Genomic DNA, 20,886 nt, shown 5'->3' with positions numbered 1-20,886 from the left:
CACACACACACACACACACACACACACACACACACACACACGTACCTCACCACATGCACCCCACTCGCAGGCACACACACACGCATACACACTGCTGCTAAATATAAGGTTCTTTAATTGCATTGTCACTCAAGTAGTTTAGAACATAAAACTTAAGGACAAAAATACAGAAATCTAGTTTATTTTGGTGGTTTACTGAGAGGCAGAGGTACTGTCAATCAAAAACCGTGGAATCATTTCATTTGATTTTGCCACATCACCATCTGCTGGGTAATTGATTGAGTAGTGATTGTTTAGCACCAGATTGATATACAATATATAGGCCTAGATATATTTGAGGACATTCAACAGATTCAAATTCAAGGATCAACAGGTAAATAATAACACAACTCATTGAACAAGATACAATACAGCGGTTGTTATTCAGAAGGTACATCAAAGTGATAATACATCAATATGAATGTATAAGATTGAAACATACACTACAATTAAGATGATATCACTCAGAACAATTATTGTACATACCAGACTAAAAGAGCATTAACCATCCCTCTAATATGGGGAACTCTACAGTTTACACAGCTCAGCAGAATCATTTTTGTACCAAACCCATATCCCAGGATAGAGGGGTTTAGTGAATGTGGTTTCGACTCTGTGGAGGAGGGTCATTGTGTCAGAGACGCTGTAGAAGGACAGAATACCGACCTTGTGATCCAGGTACACTCCTACTCTGGAGGACTGAGGGCCAGATACTTTAGTCTCAACATTATTGTGTCTGAAATGATAACCATCACTAGAGCACTCTAGACCCCAAGACTTGTCATTGTATCCGAATCTGGACTCATTAACCGTCCCTACTCTACTTATGTCTTTATATGTCACTGCTATAAAAACAGTCCCATGATGAAACTCCACCTCCCAGTAACAGCGTCCAGACAGACCCTCTCGACAAAGGACCTGCCACCAACCAGTGAATCTGTCTGGATGGTCAGGATTTGGATCGTTAACAGAATTAACAACTGTCACCTTTCTGTTTCCCCCAGACAGAGAGAGGGATTTCTGTGCTGTGTTTGGGTCCAGTGTGAGCTGACAGGAATCTGGGAGAAGAGCAGAGACCATTGAGAGGAGTTAGAACAGTAAGTTAAGGCACACACGGTACTGTATCTACCCTGTCTTTGATTACAGCAGAGCAGAGATCAATGAGAGCAGTATCTACTATTAATATATCACAAGGTTTTGAGGAGTGTCAGAAAAAAGAGACTGTTAGTTACTTGGTGAAGAATCTCACATTGTAAGAAGTGTTCTCTAATCTTGGGCTCTGGAGGCAGTAAGATATCCACAGAATTTACTACAAACACACAGACATTTACAGAGAGAGAGAATATTATCAGCATACCATATTGCACATGTATAAAGTGATGACTATAGGACCTCTGATTTGTCTAAACTAGGTGTTCTTACACTATGTATTGTGTTAGTATTATTTTCAACTGACCTGTGGTGGAGATCTTGGTCCATTCTCCTTTAAGGAAGTCTTCCAGTTTCTCTCTGACATCAGAAACAGCCGTATTCAACTCTCAAAGTACTGAAGAGGATGGATAACGATGCCGGGTAAGTCTGAAGAGACACTGGGACTGGAGAGAGACTGATAACTCTGTAGAGAGACAGAGAGAGAGAGTGAGAGAGAGAGAGAGAGCAGATGACTGCCACAATGTATTTTGTGATCATATGTTATTTTATTGATGTCAGAAAACATGAATACTGATATAAAGAATAGAGAAAAATTGACAAAATCTACAGTTTCACAATAAGTTCATTTCTGTATCACCTGTATCAAGGCAGTTTAGTTACCTGGAGGAAATGGATGTGATCCTCTGTGTGTGAGAGCTGCTCCAGCTCAGCGTTTCTCCTCCTCAGCTCAGCTATCTCCTGCTCCAGTTGCTCCAGGAGTCCATCAGCTTGACTCACTTGAGCCTTCTCCTTGTTTCTGATCAACCCCTTCAACTCAGAGCGCCTTCTCTCAATGGAGTGGATCAGCTCAGTAAAGATCCTATCACTGTCCTCCACTGCTGCCTGTGCAGAGTGCTGTTCAGGCACAAAGAGAGAAGAGAAGGCTCCATGTTAAGTCGAATACTTTTTCCCCAGGCCATTTTATTACAGAGGAATAAGGTTCTACCTAGAAGCCTTTTCATCTGAATAAGCTTTCTCACTGATGGTATCAGTCTAGCCACCCCAATGAAACCCAGGAACAATACAAGTACAATAAACAACAATCAAAATCATAGGTACAACCGACTGTAAGTGAACTCATGCAAAGAACAGATTCCCAATCACCCACAACCCAACCCTCCAGCAAAATGTACAACCTAGATGTTAAAGGGTTCTAGGTAGAAACCTTCACAGAGGCCCACATAAATACTATTCACTGATTGTACAAAACTTTAAGAACACCTTAATATTGTGTTTCACTTGACCCCCCCCCCCCCGCATTGCCCTCTGAACAGCCTTGGAACATGGACACTACAAGCTGTCGAAAGACTTCCACAGGGATGCGGCCCATGTTGTCTCCAATGCTTCCCACAGTTGGCTGCATATCCTTTGGGTGGTAGACCATTCTACATACACACAGGAAACTGTTGAGCATGAAACACCCAGCAGCGTTGCAGTTCGTGACAAAACCCAGTGCACCTACAACCATACCCCGTTCAAATGCACTTCGATCTTTTTTCTTTCCCATTTACACACACAGTCCATGTCTCAATTGTCTCAAGGTTTAAAAATCCTTCTTTAACCTGTCTCCTCCCCTTCATCTACACTGACTGAAGTGGATTTCACAAGTGACATCAATGAGGGATCATATCTTTCACCTGGATTCACCTGGTCAGTCTATATCATGGAAAGAGCAGGCATCCTTAATGTTTTGTACACTCAGTGTATGTTACCTCAGTAACCTCAAGTACCTCGTACCCCTGCACATTGACTGGGGACCGGTATTCCTTGTAATAGCCTCATTATTGTTATTTAATTGTGTTACTATATACTTTTTTTTAACAGTACAGTTTTCTTACTTTTTAACTCTGCATTGTTGGGAAAGTGTTCGTAGGTAAGAATTTCACTATGAAGTCTGCACCTGTTGTATTTGGCAAATGTGACAAATACAATTTTATTATTACTTACTACAGTGTTTTGGGGGGTAGATAAAACTGAAGTATTCACAATAGTATTTCAGTATATTACAACATTTTATAGTAAGTACTACACATGATCGACAGATACTTGTGTTTAGTATAGTATTCTACAGTATACTACAGTTTATATATAATGAAATGGTAAGTACTGTAATATTCTAATAATAATAATAATATAATAATATATGCCATTTAGCAGACGCTTTTATCCAAAGCGACTTACAGTCATGTGTGCATACATTCTATGTATGGGTGGTCCCGGGAACTGTAGTATTTTTCATTCGGGGTACTGGGTAGAACCCTTTCAGAGGGTTCTACCTAGAATCATAAAAGGCCTAGAATCAGAAACGGTCCTACTTAAACAGGTTGAAGAACCCTTAATGGTTCCTTTTATAAGAGTGTATTTCATCTCTGACTGGGATCCCAGAGAGCCTGTTCCCACAGTGAGTCTCCGTAGGATTGGAGAGTGTCTCCTCTCTCTCTGACTGGGATCCCAGGGAGCCTGTTCCCCACAGTGAGTCTCTGTAGGATTGGAGAGTGTCTCCTCTCTCTCTGACTGGCTGACTGGAGGAGGGAAGTGAAATGGTGCATCTCCAGTCCTCTGGGCCAAGTTTTTCAAAAGTTATCTGATCGGATTTCGGAAATCGGATAGGATTAAATGTAATAAAAAAATGGAATAAAAAAATAAATAATAGCAATACAGAATCCAGATTATAATCCAGATTTTTTAAAACTGGCCCCTGGTCAATAATACTTACCTTGAGAGACTCCACAGCCTGTTGGAGCTCCTTCAGCTCCTTCTCTCTCCTGGATTCTCTGCTGGAGCTTCTGCTGACTCATCCCCAGCTGACTCTATGGAGAAACACTGTTCATTGAGCTATCAAGATTTATTTGTCCAGTAGTGCAATAGTATAGTATTATGATATAGGGCCATAGAGAGTAGAATTTCAATTGTAATAGAAGTCCCACTGCAAAATTATTTATCTATGTTGTTAGTTGAATTATTATGTTTCTTTACAGTACTCATATCATATAGTTTAAACAGAACTTTGGACTCAAAAGAAAATGATGGTGTGTGACAACAGCTAATGGTGATACATTTAGACAATGTTTTTCATGTAACTAATTATATGTGTTTATCTCATATTCAAACAGCTCTCCTGCTGTATATTTAATCATTTGTTTATCAGAGTCACCAACAAGTTATTCTGGTCTAACCTGTTTCTCGGTCCTCTCCGCTGCAGATGACACTGTATCATGGCCTTTATGATCATCCACCATACACAGATAACAGATACAATTCTGATCGGTACGACAGTAAATCTTCAGCAGTTCGTCATGACGGGAGCAGATGTTCTCCTGTAGCTGTGTGGAGGCTTTGACCAGCTTGTGCTTCTTTAGTGCAGGGACACTATAGTGAGGCTGTAGGTGAGTCTTGCAGGAAGACACCAGACACACCAGACAGGACATGAGGGCTTTCTGCTTTCTGGTCTCAGTGCAGAAATCACATGCCACATCTCCAGGTCCAGCATAGCACAGATCAGGGGGAGCAGCCTGAAGTCCTGTCTTCTTCAGTTTCTCCACCACTTCAGCCAACATGTTATTCTTTCTCAGAGCAGGCCTTGGAGTGAAGGTCTGTCTGCACTGAGGACAGCTGTAGATCCCCTTCAGATCATCCTGATCCCAGCAGCCCTCAATACAGCTCCTACAGTAACTGTGTCCACAGGGAATAGCTACGGGCTCCTTCAGTAGATCCAGACAGACAGAACAACAGAACTGGTCCTGGTCCAGCAGAACTGCCTGCTGAGCCATTTGGACTGTTGTTCACTTTCACACAGACAAAACACCGCGACTCAGATAAGTTTCGTTTTCTCAGAATAGAGTTTGTGGGAAGGGGAGGGACTTCCTGATTCTGCCAGGAGGTGGGGTTAGTTAGAGGGAGGGAGATAGAGAGGAATGTAGTCCAATGCAATAATGAATATCCTGTGTCCTAGGGTTGTTTACGGGTCTAAGCTGCTTTGCGACATATACTTCTGCAGCATGGGTTGGAATCCAGCGCACTACTATTTCAGCACTTTCCTCCAGAGCCATATATTCAGAGGTAACAATTTAGAGGTAACAAGTTCCAGTAACATGCATTGTGATCCAGGACTAAACCCCTACAGCAACCTATTCACATACTTTAACAAGCTTACTACATATTAGCCAGACATAAATGTATACTGGATATTGATACGTAATGTAAAGTGAATAATGCATTGTATACTATTGTGGGTATGACCATTATTTTATGGTAGCCAATGTACAATGAACCATTAAAAGGTACATTGTGTTCCTAGTCCAAATGTGTTATTTTTCTGAAGTCTACATTAGAGTTCACTAGATAAACTAAAGGGTACTAATGCAGGATGAGAAATAATGAAAACCATCACTATTTCAATGTCCGTTTTCTGGAGTCGTTATTCAAAATGAGAGGCAAATAGAGTTGTCTATGAATGTAGCATGTTTCTATCCCTTTTCAAAAAGATACTACAGAATGTAAAAAGCGCTTTAAAAGGTTAATTCTATGTCCACATGCAAATAGCCCTTGATCTGATGAATGTGTCGTAGTAACAGGGAGAAGTTTATTGAGAGAGAACGTTGTGCAGTGGCCACAGCCTGACCAATCACATTCTGTTTCAAATAGTACATCTAAGGAACCAGAACAGGACAAATGCCAAGTCTTGCTAAGTTTATGTTGTTTGTATAAATTGCAGTAGTTTGTCCTCCTCCTCAGTTAACCCCTCCACACACACACCAAAAACCCTAAGCCCTGACCCTAATTGTAACCCTAACCCTAAACCCTGACCCTAATTGTAACCCTAACCCTAAACCTAAGCCCTCAGCCTAAAAAAGCCTTTATCCTTTTGGGGACCGGACTTCTGGTCCCCACAAGGATAGTAAAACCCAAACACACACACACACGCTCACACACACACTCTTCTGCTAAAAATACTTTTCTTTAGTTAGTCATGTCGTTTATAGCATAAACACTCAAAAATGAAAATATAGAAATATTGTTTATTGTTGGTGGTTTTCTGAGTGGCAAGAGGTAAATCAAGACGTTTAATATTGTTTGTTTGTTACAGTATATCACCATCTGCTGGACGGTTGATTGAGTAGTAAATCTGCAGCATCAGAGTATATACAGTACATAGGCCTGGATAGATTTGAGAAAACTAAACAGATTCACATTCAAGGATCAATAGGTAAATAAACATACAACTGATTGAAATTAACAAAGAATCTTTCTTGTCGTTTTTTTAGTTTAGACTTCATCAAAGTGAGAATACATCCATATGGATGTGATTAAAACCTAGACTAAATTAAAGATTCAATCAATCAAAATAGATTGTACATACCAAACTATAAGAGCATTAACCATCATTCTAATATGGGGAACTCTACAGTTTACACAGCACAGCAGAATCATTTTTGTACCCAACCCATATCCCAGGATAGAGGGGTTTAGTGAACGTGGTTTCAACTCTGTGGAGGAGGGTCATTGTGTCAGAGACGCTGTAGAAGGACAGAGTACCTGCCTTATGATCCAGGTACACTCCTACTCTGGAGGACTGAGGGCCTGATACTTTAGTCTCAACATTATTGTGTCTGAAAGTATAACCTTTACTAGAGCACTTTAAACCCCACGACTTGTCATTGTATCCAAATCTAGAGCCATTAACCGTCCCCACTCTACTTATGTCTTTATATGTCACTGCTGTAAAAACAGTCCCATGATAACACTCCACCTCCCAATAACAGCGCCCAGACAGACCCTCTCTACAAAGGACCTGCCACCAACCAGTGAATCTGTCTGGATGGTCAGGATTCGGATCGTTAACAGCCTTAACAACTGTCACCTTTCTGTTTCCCTCAGACAGAGAGAGGGATTTCTGTGCTGTGTTTGGGTCCAGTGTGAGCTGGCAGGAATCTGGGGGAAGAGCAGAGACAAATGAGGGGAGTTAGAACAGTAAGTTAAGGTACATACTGTATTGTACCTACCCTGTCTTTGATTACAACAGAGCAGAGATCAATGCACCACCGCTAATTAGCTAGCCATTTCACATCCGTTACACTATATCACAAGGTTTGTGAATAGTGTCAGAAAAAAGAGACCGTTAGTTACTTGGTGAAGAAACTCACATGGTAAGAAACGTTCTCTAGTCTTGGGCTCTGGAGGCAGTAAAACATCCACTGAATTCACTACAAACACATTTACAGAGAGAGAGAATATTATCAGCATACCATATTGCACATGTATAAAGTGATGACTATAGGACCTCTGATTTGTCTAAACTAGGTGTTCTTACACTATGTATTGTGTTAGTATTATTTTCAACTCACCTGTGGTGGAGATCTTGGTCCATTCTCCTTTAAGGAAGTCTTCCAGTTTCTCTCTGACATCAGAAACAGCCTTATTCACATCTCCAAAGTACTGAAGAGGATGGATAACGATGCCGGGTAAGTCTGAAGAGACACTGGGACTGGAGAGAGACTGATAACTCTGTAGAGAGACAGAGAGAGAGAGAGAGAGAGAGAGAGAGAGAGAGAGAGCAGATGACTGCCACAATGTATTTTGTGATCATATGTTATTTTATTGATGTCAGAAAACATGAATACTGATATAAAGAATAGAGAAAAATTGACAAAATCTACAGTTTCACAATAAGTTAATTTCTGTATCACCTGTATCAAGGCAGTTTAGTTACCTGGAGGAAATGGATGTGATCCTCTGTGTGTGAGAGCTGCTCCAGCTCAGCGTTTCTCCTCCTCAGCTCAGCTATCTCCTGCTCCAGTTGCTCCAGGAGTCCATCAGCTTGACTCACTTGAGCCTTCTCCTTGTTTCTGATCAACCCTTCAACTCAGAGCGCCTTCTCTCAATGGAGTGGATCAGCTCAGTAAAGATCCTATCACTGTCCTCCACTGCTGCCTGTGCAGAGTGCTGTTCAGGCACAAAGAGAGAAGAGAAGGCTCCATGTTAAGTCGAATACTTTTTCCCCAGGCCATTTTATTACAGAGGAATAAGGTTCTACCTAGAAGCCTTTTCATCTGAATAAGCTTTCTCACTGATGGTATCAGTCTAGCCACCCCAATGAAACCCAGGAACAATACAAGTACAATAAACAACAATCAAAATCATAGGTACAACCGACTGTAAGTGAACTCATGCAAAGAACAGAGATTCCCAATTACCCACAACCCAACCCTCCAGCAAAATGTACAACCTAGATGTTAAAGGGTTCTAGGTAGAAATCTTCATAGAGGCCCACATAAATACTATTCACTGATTGTACAAAACTTTAAGAACACCTTAATATTGTGTTTCACTTGACCCCCCTCCATTGCCCTCTGAACAGCCTTGGAACATGGACACTACAAGCTGTCGAAAGACTTCCACAGGGATGTGGCCCATGTTGTCTCCAATGCTTCCCACAGTTGGCTGCATATCCTTTGGGTGGTAGACCATTCTTCATACACACAGGAAACTGTTGAGCATGAAACACCCAGCAGCGTTGCAGTTCGTGACAAAACCCAGTGCACCTACAACCATACCCCGTTCAAATGCACTTCGATCTTTTTCTTTCCCATTTACACACACAGTCCATGTCTCAATTGTCTCAAGGTTTAAAAATCCTTCTTTAACCTGTCTCCTCCCCTTCATCTACACTGACTGAAGTGGATTTCACAAGTGACATCAATGAGGGATCATAGCTTTCACCTGGATTCACCTGGTCAGTCTATATCATGGAAAGAGCAGGCATCCTTAATGTTTTGTACACTCAGTGTATGTTACCTCAGTAACCTCAAGTACCTCGTACCCCTGCACATTGACTGGGGACCGGTATTCCTTGTAATAGCCTCATTATTGTTATTTAATTGTGTTACTATATACTTTTTTTTAACAGTACAGTTTTCTTACTTTTTAACTCTGCATTGTTGGGATAGTGTTCGTAGGTAAGAATTTCACTATGAAGTCTGCACCTGTTGTATTTGGCAAATGTGACAAATACAATTTTATTATTACTTACTACAGTGTTTTTGGGGGTAGATAAAACTGAAGTATTCACAATAGTATTTCAGTATATTACAACATTTTATAGTAAGTACTACACATGATCGACAGATACTTGTGTTTAGTATAGTATTCTACAGTATACTACAGTTTATATATAATGAAATGGTAAGTACTGTAATATTCTAATAATAATAATAATATAATAATATATGCCATTTAGCAGACGCTTTTATCCAAAGCGACTTACAGTCATGTGTGCATACATTCTATGTATGGGTGGTCCCGGGAACTGTAGTATTTTTCATTCGGGGTACTGGGTAGAACCCTTTCCAGAGGGTTCTACCTAGAATCATACAGGGCCTAGAATCAGAAACGGTCCTACTTAAACAGGTTGAAGAACCCTTAATGGTTCCTTTTTATAAGAGTGTATTTCATCTCTGACTGGGATCCCAGAGAGCCTGTTCCCCACAGTGAGTCTCTGTAGGATTGGAGAGTGTCTCCTCTCTCTCTGACTGGCTGACTGGAGGAGGGAAGTGAAATGGTGCATCTCCAGTCCTCTGGGCCAAGTTTTTCAAAAGTTATCTGATCGGATTTCGGAAATCGGATAGGATTAAATGTAATCAAAAAATGGAATAAAAAAATAAATAATAGCAATACAGAATCCAGATTATAATCCAGATTTTTTTTTAAAACTGGCCCCTGGTCAATAATACTTACCTTGAGAGACTCCACAGCCTGTTGGAGCTCCTTCAGCTCCTTCTCTCTCTCCTGGATTCTCTGCTGGAGCTTCTGCTGACTCATCCCCAGCTGACTCTATGGAGAAACACTGTTCATTGAGCTATCAAGATTTATTTGTCCAGTAGTGCAATAGTATAGTATTATGATATAGGGCCATAGAGAGTAGAATTTCAATTGTAATAGAAGTCCCACTGCAAAATTATTTATCTATGTTGTTAGTTGAATTATTATGTTTCTTTACAGTACTCATATCATATAGTTTAAACAGAACTTTGGACTCAAAAGAAAATGATGGTGTGTGACAACAGCTAATGGTGATACATTTAGACAATGTTTTTCATGTAACTAATTATATGTGTTTATCTCATATTCAAACAGCTCTCCTGCTGTATATTTAATCATTTGTTTATCAGAGTCACCAACAAGTTATTCTGGTCTAACCTGTTTCTCGGTCCTCTCCGCTGCAGCTGACACTGTATCATGGCCTTTATGATCATCCACCATACACAGATAACAGATACAATTCTGATCGGTACAACAGTAAATCTTCAGCAGTTCGTCATGACGGGAGCAGATGTTCTCCTGTAGCTGTGTGGAAGCTTTGACCAGCTTGTGCTTCTTTAGTGCAGGGACACTATAGTGAGGCTGTAGGTGAGTCTTGCAGGAAGACACCAGACACACCAGACAGGACATGAGGGCTTTCTGCTTTCTAGTCCCAGTGCAGAAATCACATGCCACATCTCCAGGTCCAGCATAGCACAGATCAGGGGGAGCAGCCTGAAGTCCTGTCTTCTTCAGTTTCTCCACCACTTCAGCCAACATGTTATTCTTTCTCAGAGCAGGCCTTGGAGTGAAGGTCTGTCTGCACTGAGGACAGCTGTAGATCCCCTTCAGATCATCCTGATCCCAGCAGCCCTCAATACAGCTCCTACAGTAACTGTGTCCACAGGGAATAGCTACGGGCTCCTTCAGTAGATCCAGACAGACAGAACTAGAGAACTGGTCCTGGTCCAGCAGAACTGCCTGCTGAGCCATTTGGACGGTTGTTACTCACTTTCACGCGGACAAACGGCACCGAGATTCAGATAAGTTTTGTTTTCCCAGAAGAAAGTTTGTGGGAGGGGAGGGACTTCCTGGTTCTGCCAGAAGGTGGGGTTAGTTAGCGGGAGGGAGATAGAGGAATGTCGTCCGATGCAATAATGAATATCCTGTTGCCTCGGCTGGTTTACAGGTCTACGTTGCTTTGTGACATATACTTCTGCAGCTTGGGTTAGAATCCAGCCCACTGCTATTTCAACACACTTTCCTCCAGAGCCATATATTTAGAGAGGTAACAATTATTCTCAGGGGTTGCTCCAGTAACATGAATTGTGATCCTGGACTAAACATGAGGGCTTTCTGGTCGAAGCCTGAAGTCCCGTTTACTATATATTATCCAGATATAAATTTATACTTGATATTGAAACATAATGTAAAGTGAATGATTGATATACCTCTGTGTCCAGAATTCATTGTATACTATTATGGGTATGAATATTATGGGTAGCCAATATACAATGAACCATTAAAAGGTACATTGTGTTCCTAGACCAAATGTGTTATTTTTCTGATGTCTACATTAGAGTTCACTAGATAAACTAAAGGGTACTAATGCAGGATGAGAAATAATAAAATACATGACTATTTCAATGTCCGTTTTCTGGAGTCGTTATTCAAAATGAGAGGCAAATAGAGCTGTCTATGAATGTAACATGTTTCTATACCTTTTCAAAATACTGCGATTGTAAGAAGGGACATATTAGATGCTATTTGAGCTATTTAAAAGTTTAGTTCAATGTCCACATGCAAATATCATTTTATATGATGAATCAATGTGCATTGGCCATAGCCTGACCAATCACAGTCTCTCTTAAAACGTACAGCTATGGAAACAGAACAGGACAAATGCCACGTCTTATAAAAAAACTCAGACCATGTTGTTTGGTTGTTTGTATAAAGTGCAGTAGACTGTCTTTCTCGGTTAACTTTAATATAAAATATTTCAAAGAATGAATCCAAAGTGAGGTCTTCTAGCTCGCTTATATTTTACTTAATGATCATGAATGAAATAAAATGGAGTAAACATTCACCTTGTGTCAGGGTAGACACGGCCCCCTGACACACACACACACACACACACACACACACACACACACACACACACACACACACACACACACACACACACACACACACACACACACACACACACACACACACACACACACACACACACACACACACACGTACCTCACCACACATGCACCCCACTCGCAGGCACACACACACGCATACACACTGCTGCTAAATATAAGGTTCTTTAATTGCATTGTCACTCAAGTAGTTTAGAACATAAAACTTAAGGACAAAAATACAGAAATCTAGTTTATTTTGGTGGTTTACTGAGAGGCAGAGGTACTGTCAATCAAAAACCGTGGAATCATTTCATTTGATTTTGCCACATCACCATCTGCTGGGTAATTGATTGAGTAGTGATTGTTTAGCACCAGATTGATATACAATATATAGGCCTAGATATATTTGAGGACATTCAACAGATTCAAATTCAAGGATCAACAGGTAAATAATAACACAACTCATTGAACAAGATACAATACAGCGGTTGTTATTCAGAAGGTACATCAAAGTGATAATACATCAATATGAATGTATAAGATTGAAACATACACTACAATTAAGATGATATCACTCAGAACAATTATTGTACATACCAGACTAAAAGAGCATTAACCATCCCTCTAATATGGGGAACTCTACAGTTTACACAGCTCAGCAGAATCATTTTTGTACCAAACCCATATCCCAGGATAGAGGGGTTTAGTGAACGTGGTTTCGACTCTGTGGAGGAGGGTCATTGTGTCAGAGACGCTGTAGAAGGACAGAATACCGACCTTGTGATCCAGGTACACTCCTACTCTGGAGGACTGAGGGCCAGATACTTTAGTCTCAACATTATTGTGTCTGAAATGATAACCATCACTAGAGCACTCTAGACCCCAAGACTTGTCATTGTATCCGAATCTGGACTCATTAACCGTCCCTACTCTACTTATGTCTTTATATGTCACTGCTATAAAAACAGTCCCACGATGAAACTCCACCTCCCAGTAACAGCGTCCAGACAGACCCTCTCGACAAAGGACCTGCCACCAACCAGTGAATCTGTCTGGATGGTCAGGATTTGGATCGTTAACAGAATTAACAACTGTCACCTTTCTGTTTCCCCCAGACAGAGAGAGGGATTTCTGTGCTGTGTTTGGGTCCAGTGTGAGCTGACAGGAATCTGGGAGAAGAGCAGAGACCATTGAGAGGAGTTAGAACAGTAAGTTAAGGCACACACGGTACTGTATCTACCCTGTCTTTGATTACAGCAGAGCAGAGATCAATGAGAGCAGTATCTACTATTGAAGTATCACAAGGTTTTGAGGAGTGTCAGAAAAAAGAGACTGTTAGTTACTTGGTGAAGAATCTCACATTGTAAGAAGTGTTCTCTAATCTTGGGCTCTGGAGGCAGTAAGATATCCACAGAATTTACTACAAACACACAGACATTTACAGAGAGAGAGAATATTATCAGCATACCATATTGCACATGTATAAAGTGATGACTATAGGACCTCTGATTTGTCTAAACTAGGTGTTCTTACACTATGTATTGTGTTAGTATTATTTTCAACTGACCTGTGGTGGAGATCTTGGTCCATTCTCCTTTAAGGAAGTCTTCCAGTTTCTCTCTGACATCAGAAACAGCCGTATTCAACTCTCCAAAGTACTGAAGAGGATGGATAACGATGCCGGGTAAGTCTGAAGAGACACTGGGACTGGAGAGAGACTGATAACTCTGTAGAGAGACAGAGAGAGAGAGAGAGAGAGAGAGTGAGAGTGAGAGAGAGAGAGAGAGCAGATGACTGCCACAATGTATTTTGTGATCATATGTTATTTTATTGATGTCAGAAAACATGAATACTGATATAAAGAATAGAGAAAAATTGACAAAATCTACAGTTTCACAATAAGTTAATTTCTGTATCACCTGTATCAAGGCAGTTTAGTTACCTGGAGGAAATGGATGTGATCCTCTGTGTGTGAGAGCTGCTCCAGCTCAGCGTTTCTCCTCCTCAGCTCAGCTATCTCCTGCTCCAGTTGCTCCAGGAGTCCATCAGCTTGACTCACTTGAGCCTTCTCCTTGTTTCTGATCAACCCTTCAACTCAGAGCGCCTTCTCTCAATGGAGTGGATCAGCTCAGTAAAGATCCTATCACTGTCCTCCACTGCTGCCTGTGCAGAGTGCTGTTCAGGCACAAAGAGAGAAGAGAAGGCTCCATGTTAAGTCGAATACTTTTTCCCCAGGCCATTTTATTACAGAGGAATAAGGTTCTACCTAGAAGCCTTTTCATCTGAATAACCTTTCTCACTGATGGTATCAGTCTAGCCACCCCAATGAAACCCAGGAACAATACAAGTAGAATAAACAACAATCAAAATCATAGGTACAACCGACTGTAAGTGAACTAATGCAAAGAACAGAGATTCCCAATTACCCACAACCCAACCCTCCAGCAAAATGTACAACCTAGATGTTAAAGGGTTCTAGGTAGAAATCTTCACAGAGGCCCACATAAATACTATTCACTGATTGTACAAAACTTTAAGAACACCTTAATATTGTGTTTCACTTGACCCCCCCCCCCCCGCATTGCCCTCTGAACAGCCTTGGAACATGGACACTACAAGCTGTCGAAAGACTTCCACAGGGATGCGGCCCATGTTGTCTCCAATGCTTCCCACAGTTGGCTGCATATCCTTTGGGTGGTAGACCATTCTACATACACACAGGAAACTGTTGAGCATGAAACACCCAGCAGCGTTGCAGTTCGTGACAAAACCCAGTGCACCTACAACCATACCCCGTTCAAATGCACTTCGATCTTTTTTCTTTCCCATTTACACACACAGTCCATGTCTCAATTGTCTCAAGGTTTAAAAATCCTTCTTTAACCTGTCTCCTCCCCTTCATCTACACTGACTGAAGTGGATTTCACAAGTGACATCAATGAGGGATCATAGCTTTCACCTGGATTCACCTGGTCAGTCTATATCATGGAAAGAGCAGGCATCCTTAATGTTTTGTACACTCAGTGTATGTTACCTCAGTAACCTCAAGTACCTCGTACCCCTGCACATTGACTGGGGACCGGTATTCCTTGTAATAGCCTCATTATTGTTATTTAATTGTGTTACTATATACTTTTTTTTAACAGTACAGTTTTCTTACTTTTTAACTCTGCATTGTTGGGAAAGTGTTCGTAGGTAAGAATTTCACTATGAAGTCTGCACCTGTTGTATTTGGCAAATGTGACAAATACAATTTTATTATTACTTACTACAGTGTTTTGGGGGGTAGATAAAACTGAAGTATTCACAATAGTATTTCAGTATATTACAACATTTTATAGTAAGTACTACACACGATCGACAGATACTTGTGTTTAGTATAGTATTCTACAGTATACTACAGTTTCTATATAATGAAATGGTAAGTACTGTAATATTCTAATAATAATAATAATATAATAATATATGCCATTTAGCAGACGCTTTTATCCAAAGCGACTTACAGTCATGTGTGCATACATTCTATGTATGGGTGGTCCCGGGAACTGTAGTATTTTTCATTCGGGGTACTGGGTAGAACCCTTTCCAGAGGGTTCTACCTAGAATCATAAAAGGCCTAGAATCAGAAACGGTCCTACTTAAACAGGTTGAAGAACCCTTAATGGTTCCTTTTTATAAGAGTGTATTTCATCTCTGACTGGGATCCCAGAGAGCCTGTTCCCCACAGTGAGTCTCCGTAGGATTGGAGAGTGTCTCCTCTCTCTCTGACTGGGATCCCAGGGAGCCTGTTCCCCACAGTGAGTCTCTGTAGGATTGGAGAGTGTCTCCTCTCTCTCTGACTGGCTGACTGGAGGAGGGAAGTGAAATGGTGCATCTCCAGTCCTCTGGGCCAAGTTTGTCAAAAGTTATCTGATCGGATTTCGGAAATCGGATAGGATTAAATGTAATCAAAAAATGGAATAAAAAAATAAATAATAGCAATACAGAATCCAGATTATAATCCAGATTTTTTTTTAAAACTGGCCCCTGGTAAATAATACTTACCTTGAGAGACTCCACAGCCTGTTGGAGCTCCTTCAGCTCCTTCTCTCTCTCCTGGATTCTCTGCTGGAGCTTCTGCTGACTCATCCCCAGCTGACTCTATGGAGAAACACTGTTCATTGAGCTATCAAGATTTATTTGTCCAGTAGTGCAATAGTATAGTATTATGATATAGGGCCATAGAGAGTAGAATTTCAATTGTAATAGAAGTCCCACTGCAAAATTATTTATCTATGTTGTTAGTTGAATTATTATGTTTCTTTACAGTACTCATATCATATAGTTTAAACAGAACTTTGGACTCAAAAGAAAATGATGGTGTGTGACAACAGCTAATGGTGATACATTTAGACAATGTTTTTCATGTAACTAATTATATGTGTTTATCTCATATTCAAACAGCTCTTCTGCTGTATATTTAATCATTTGTTTATCAGAGTCACCAACAAGTTATTCTGGTCTAACCTGTTTCTCGGTCCTCTCCGCTGCAGCTGACACTGTATCATGGCCTTTATGATCATCCACCATACACAGATAACAGATACAATTCTGATCGGTACGACAGTAAATCTTCAGCAGTTCGTCATGACGGGAGCAGATGTTCTCCTGTAGCTGTGTGGAGGCTTTGACCAGCTTGTGCTTCTTTAGTGCAGGGACACTATAGTGAGGCTGTAGGTGAGTCTTGCAGGAAGACACCAGACACACCAGACAGGACATGAGGGCTTTCTGCTTTCTGGTCTCAGTGCAGAAATCACATGCCACATCTCCAGGTCCAGCATAGACCAGATCAGGGGGATCAGCCTGAAGTCCTGTCTTCTTCAGTTTCTCCACCACTTCAGCCAACATGTTATTCTTTCTCAGAGCAGGCCTTGGAGTGAAGGCCTGTCTGCACTGAGGACAGCTGTAGATCCCCTTCAGATCATCCTGACCCCAGCAGCCCTCAATACAGCTCCTACAGTAACTGTGTCCACAGGGAATAGTGACTGGCTCCTTCAGTAGATCCAGACAGACAGAACAAGAGAACTGGTCCTGGTCCAGCAGAACTGCCTGCTGAGCCATTTGGACTGTTGTTGCTCACTTTCACACGGACAAACGGCACCGAGATTCAGATAAGTTTCGTTTTCTCAGAATAGAGTTTGTGGGAAGGGGAGGGACTTCCTGATTCTGCCAGGAGGTGGAGTTAGGGACGGAGAGAGCAATGTTGTACAATGCAAAACATGCTAGGGTAGTTTAGGGTTAATTCTCTTTCCATAACATTGACTGACCAGGTGAATCCAAGTGAGAGCTATGATCCCTTTTTGATCCCTTATTCACTTGTTAAATCCACTTTAATAAGTGTAGATGAGGGGGAGTAGACAGGTTAAAGAAGGATTTTAAAGCCTTGAGACAATTAAGGCTTGGATTGTGTGTGTGTGCCATTCAAAGTGTGATTGGGCAAGACAAAAGTTTTAAGTGCCTTTGATCCGCGTATGGTAGTAGGTGCCAGGCGCACTGGTTTGAGTGTGTCAAGAACTGCAATGCTGCTGGGTTTTTCCACACTCATCAGTTTCCCGTGTGTATCAAGAATGGTCCACCACCCAAAGGACATCCAGCCAACTTGACAACTGTGGGAAGCATTGTACTCAACATGGACCAGAATCTACAGTTGAAGTCAGAAGTTTACATACACCGTAGCCAAATACATTTAAACTCAGTTGTTTTCACAATTCCTGACATATAATCCTAGTAAAAATTCCCTGTCTTAGGTCAGTTAGGATCACCACTTTTACAAAGAGGAGGAAGGGAAGCGCTACTAAGGTACACAATAGTACATTTTGGTAAATACAAGGTGCTCTTTGGTAAAAGGGGTAAATTGGTCATCAAAATTGAAGGAGGACCAAGGCACTCTTCATATAATTGATTAAAATGCCTTTATTAGTATGGCATGTTCAATAGAAACAACGTTTTTTTTAAACCGACACGTTTCAGCTGAATGGCCTTCATCAGGGAGTATAAAAAAAATGGAATACTATGTCCTCTTTTGAACAGCTTTTCCAATTAGCCCTAATTGGAAGAGGGAGTGGTTACAAACTTGATTGGACACACCTAGCAAGCTACTCCCAGCCGAATTGGTTTTTAAAAAACGTTGTTTCTATTGAACATGCCATACTAATAAAGGCATTTTAATTAATTATATGAAGAGTGCCTTGGTCCTCCTTTCTTTTTGAGGATCACCACTTTATTTTAAGAATGTGAAATAGCAGAATAATAGTAGAGAGAATGAATACTCAATTAGTATTTGGTAGCTTTGCCTTTAAATAGTTTAACTTGAGTCAAACGTGTCAGGTAGCCTTCCACAAGCTTTCCACAATAAGTTAGGTGAATTTTGGCCCATTCCTCCTGACAGAGCTGGTGCAACTGAGTCAGGTTTCAAGGCCTCCTTGCTCGCACACGCTTTTTCAGTTCTGCCCACAAATCTTCTATTGGATTGAGGTCAGGGCTTTGTGATGGCCACTCCAATACCTTGACTTTGTCGTCCTTAAGCCATTTTGCCACAACTTTGGAAGTACGCTTGGGGTCATTGTCCATTTGGAAGACCCATTTGCCACCAAGCTGACTGATGTCTTGAGATGTTGCTTCAATATATCCACATCATTTTCCTATCTCGTTATGCCATCCATTTTGTGAAGTGCACCAGTCCCTCCTGCAGCAAAGCACCGCCACAACATGATGCTGCCACCCCTGTGCTTCACGGTTGGGATGGTGTTCTTCGGCTTGCAAGCCTCCCCTTTTTTCCTCCAAACATAACGATGGTCATTATGGCCAAACAGTTATATTTTTGTTTCATCAGACCAGAGGACATTTCTCCAAAAAAGTACCAGCTTTGTACCTATGTGCAGTTGCAAACTGTAATCTGGCTCTTTTTAATGGCGGTTTTGGAGCAGTGGCTTCTTCCTTGCTGACTGGCCTTTCAGGTTATGTCGATATAGGACTAGTTTTTACTGTGGATATAGATACTTTTGTACCTGTTTCCTCCAGCATCTTCACAATGTCCTTTGCTGTTGTTCTGGGATTGATTTGCACTTTTTGCACCAAAGTACGTTAATCTCTAGGAGACAGAACGCGTCTACTTCCTGAGTGGTATGATGACTACGTGGTCCCATGGGTGTTTATACTTGCGTACTATTGTTTGTACAGATGGTACCTTCAGGCATTTGGAAATTGCTCCCATGGATGAACCAGACTTGTGTAGGTCTACAACTTATTTTCTGGCTTTCTTGGCTGATTTATTTTGATTCCCATGATGTCAAGCAAAGAGGCACTGAGTTTGAAGGTAGGCCTTGAAATATATCCACAGGTACACCTCCAATTGACTCAAATGATGTCAATTAGCCTATCGGAAGCTTCTAAAGCCATGACTTAATTTTCTGGAATTTTCCAAGCTGTTTAAAGGCACATTCAACTTAGTGTATGTAAACTTCTGTCCCACTGGAATTGTGATACAGTGAAATATAAGTGAAATAATCTGTCTGTAAACAATTGTTGGAAAAATTACTTGTGTCATGCACAAAGTAGATGTCTTAAACGACTTGCCAAAACTACAGTTTGTTAACAAGAAATGTGTGGAGTGGTTGAAAAACGAGTTAATGACTCCAACCTAAGTGTATGTAAACTTCCGACTTCAACTGTATGTGGTACGCTTTCGACACCTTGTAGAGTCCATGCCCAGACAAATTGAAACTGTTCTGAAAGCAAAGGGGGGGTGCAACTCAATATTAGGAAGGTGTTCCTAATGTTTTGCACACTCCATGTACTTCTGAAACATGGGTTCGAATCCTGCCCACTGCTATTTCAACACACTTTCCCCCAGAAGCATATTTAGTGGTAACATCTTCTCCAACAGGGGGCGCTCCAGTAACATACATTGTGATCCAGGACGAAACATTACAGCAGCCTATTTAGAGAGGTAACATCTTCTCCAACAGGGGGCGCTCCAGTAACATACATTGTGATCCAGGACGAAACATTACAGCAGCCTATTTAGAGAGGTAACATCTTCTCCAACAGGAGGCGCTCCAGTAACATACATTGTAATCCAGGACTAAACATTACAGGAGCCTATTCACATACGTTTTGGTTCAAAGCGCAATACTAGTAAATCACTTTCATTATAAGTTCATGGTTCCTACCTTCACTATATATTAGTGAGACATAAATGTATACTGGATATTGAAACAGAAAGCAAAGTTAATGACTGATTAGCCTCTGTGTGTATGTGTTGCATAATCTACCCGATTGTGATCAACCACTTGAACATTATGGGTAGCCAACATACCATGAAACATCAAAAAAGGTACATTGTGTACCTAGTCCAAATTTGTTATTTTTCTGATGTCTACATTAGAGTTCACTAGCTAAACTAAAGGGTACTAATGCAGGGTGAGAAATAATAAAATACATGACTATTTCTTTGTCATTTTTCTGTGGTCTATGATAATCTATCCTTTTTTTCAAAACGAGTGGCATATAGAACTGTCTATGAATGCAGCATGTTCACATACTTTTCAAAAAATCCTGCAGATTGTAAAAAGTGCAAGATGAGCTGCTATATTGAGCATTTTGAAAGGTTAATTCAATCTCCACATGCAAATGACCTTTGATATGATACATCTGTAGTAGTAAAAGGGGAGAAGTTCATTGAGAGAGA

General features: G+C 40.9%; 1 long non-coding RNA gene and 3 pseudogenes across 1 annotated transcript; 1 reads left to right on the top strand and 3 right to left on the bottom strand.

Moving 5' to 3' along the window:
- Positions 1-194: 194 nt before the first annotated feature.
- On the bottom strand, positions 195-5,071 carry LOC127922068 (tripartite motif-containing protein 16-like; annotated as a pseudogene).
- On the top strand, positions 4,483-17,116 carry LOC127922071 (uncharacterized). Its single transcript, XR_008110382.1, has 3 exons — positions 4,483-4,616; positions 10,636-10,730; positions 16,970-17,116. It is a non-coding gene; the product is annotated as an uncharacterized LOC127922071 (long non-coding RNA).
- On the bottom strand, positions 6,229-11,073 carry LOC127922067 (tripartite motif-containing protein 16-like; annotated as a pseudogene).
- Positions 12,479-17,328, bottom strand: LOC127922066 (tripartite motif-containing protein 16-like; annotated as a pseudogene).
- Between the last annotated feature and the right edge of the window lie 3,558 nt (positions 17,329-20,886).

The sequence above is a fragment of the Oncorhynchus keta genome, chromosome 4 (assembly GCF_023373465.1).
Source record: "Oncorhynchus keta strain PuntledgeMale-10-30-2019 chromosome 4, Oket_V2, whole genome shotgun sequence".
In the NCBI taxonomy this organism is placed as follows: domain Eukaryota; kingdom Metazoa; phylum Chordata; class Actinopteri; order Salmoniformes; family Salmonidae; genus Oncorhynchus; species Oncorhynchus keta.
This window is presented reverse-complemented; position numbering and strand designations above follow the sequence as displayed.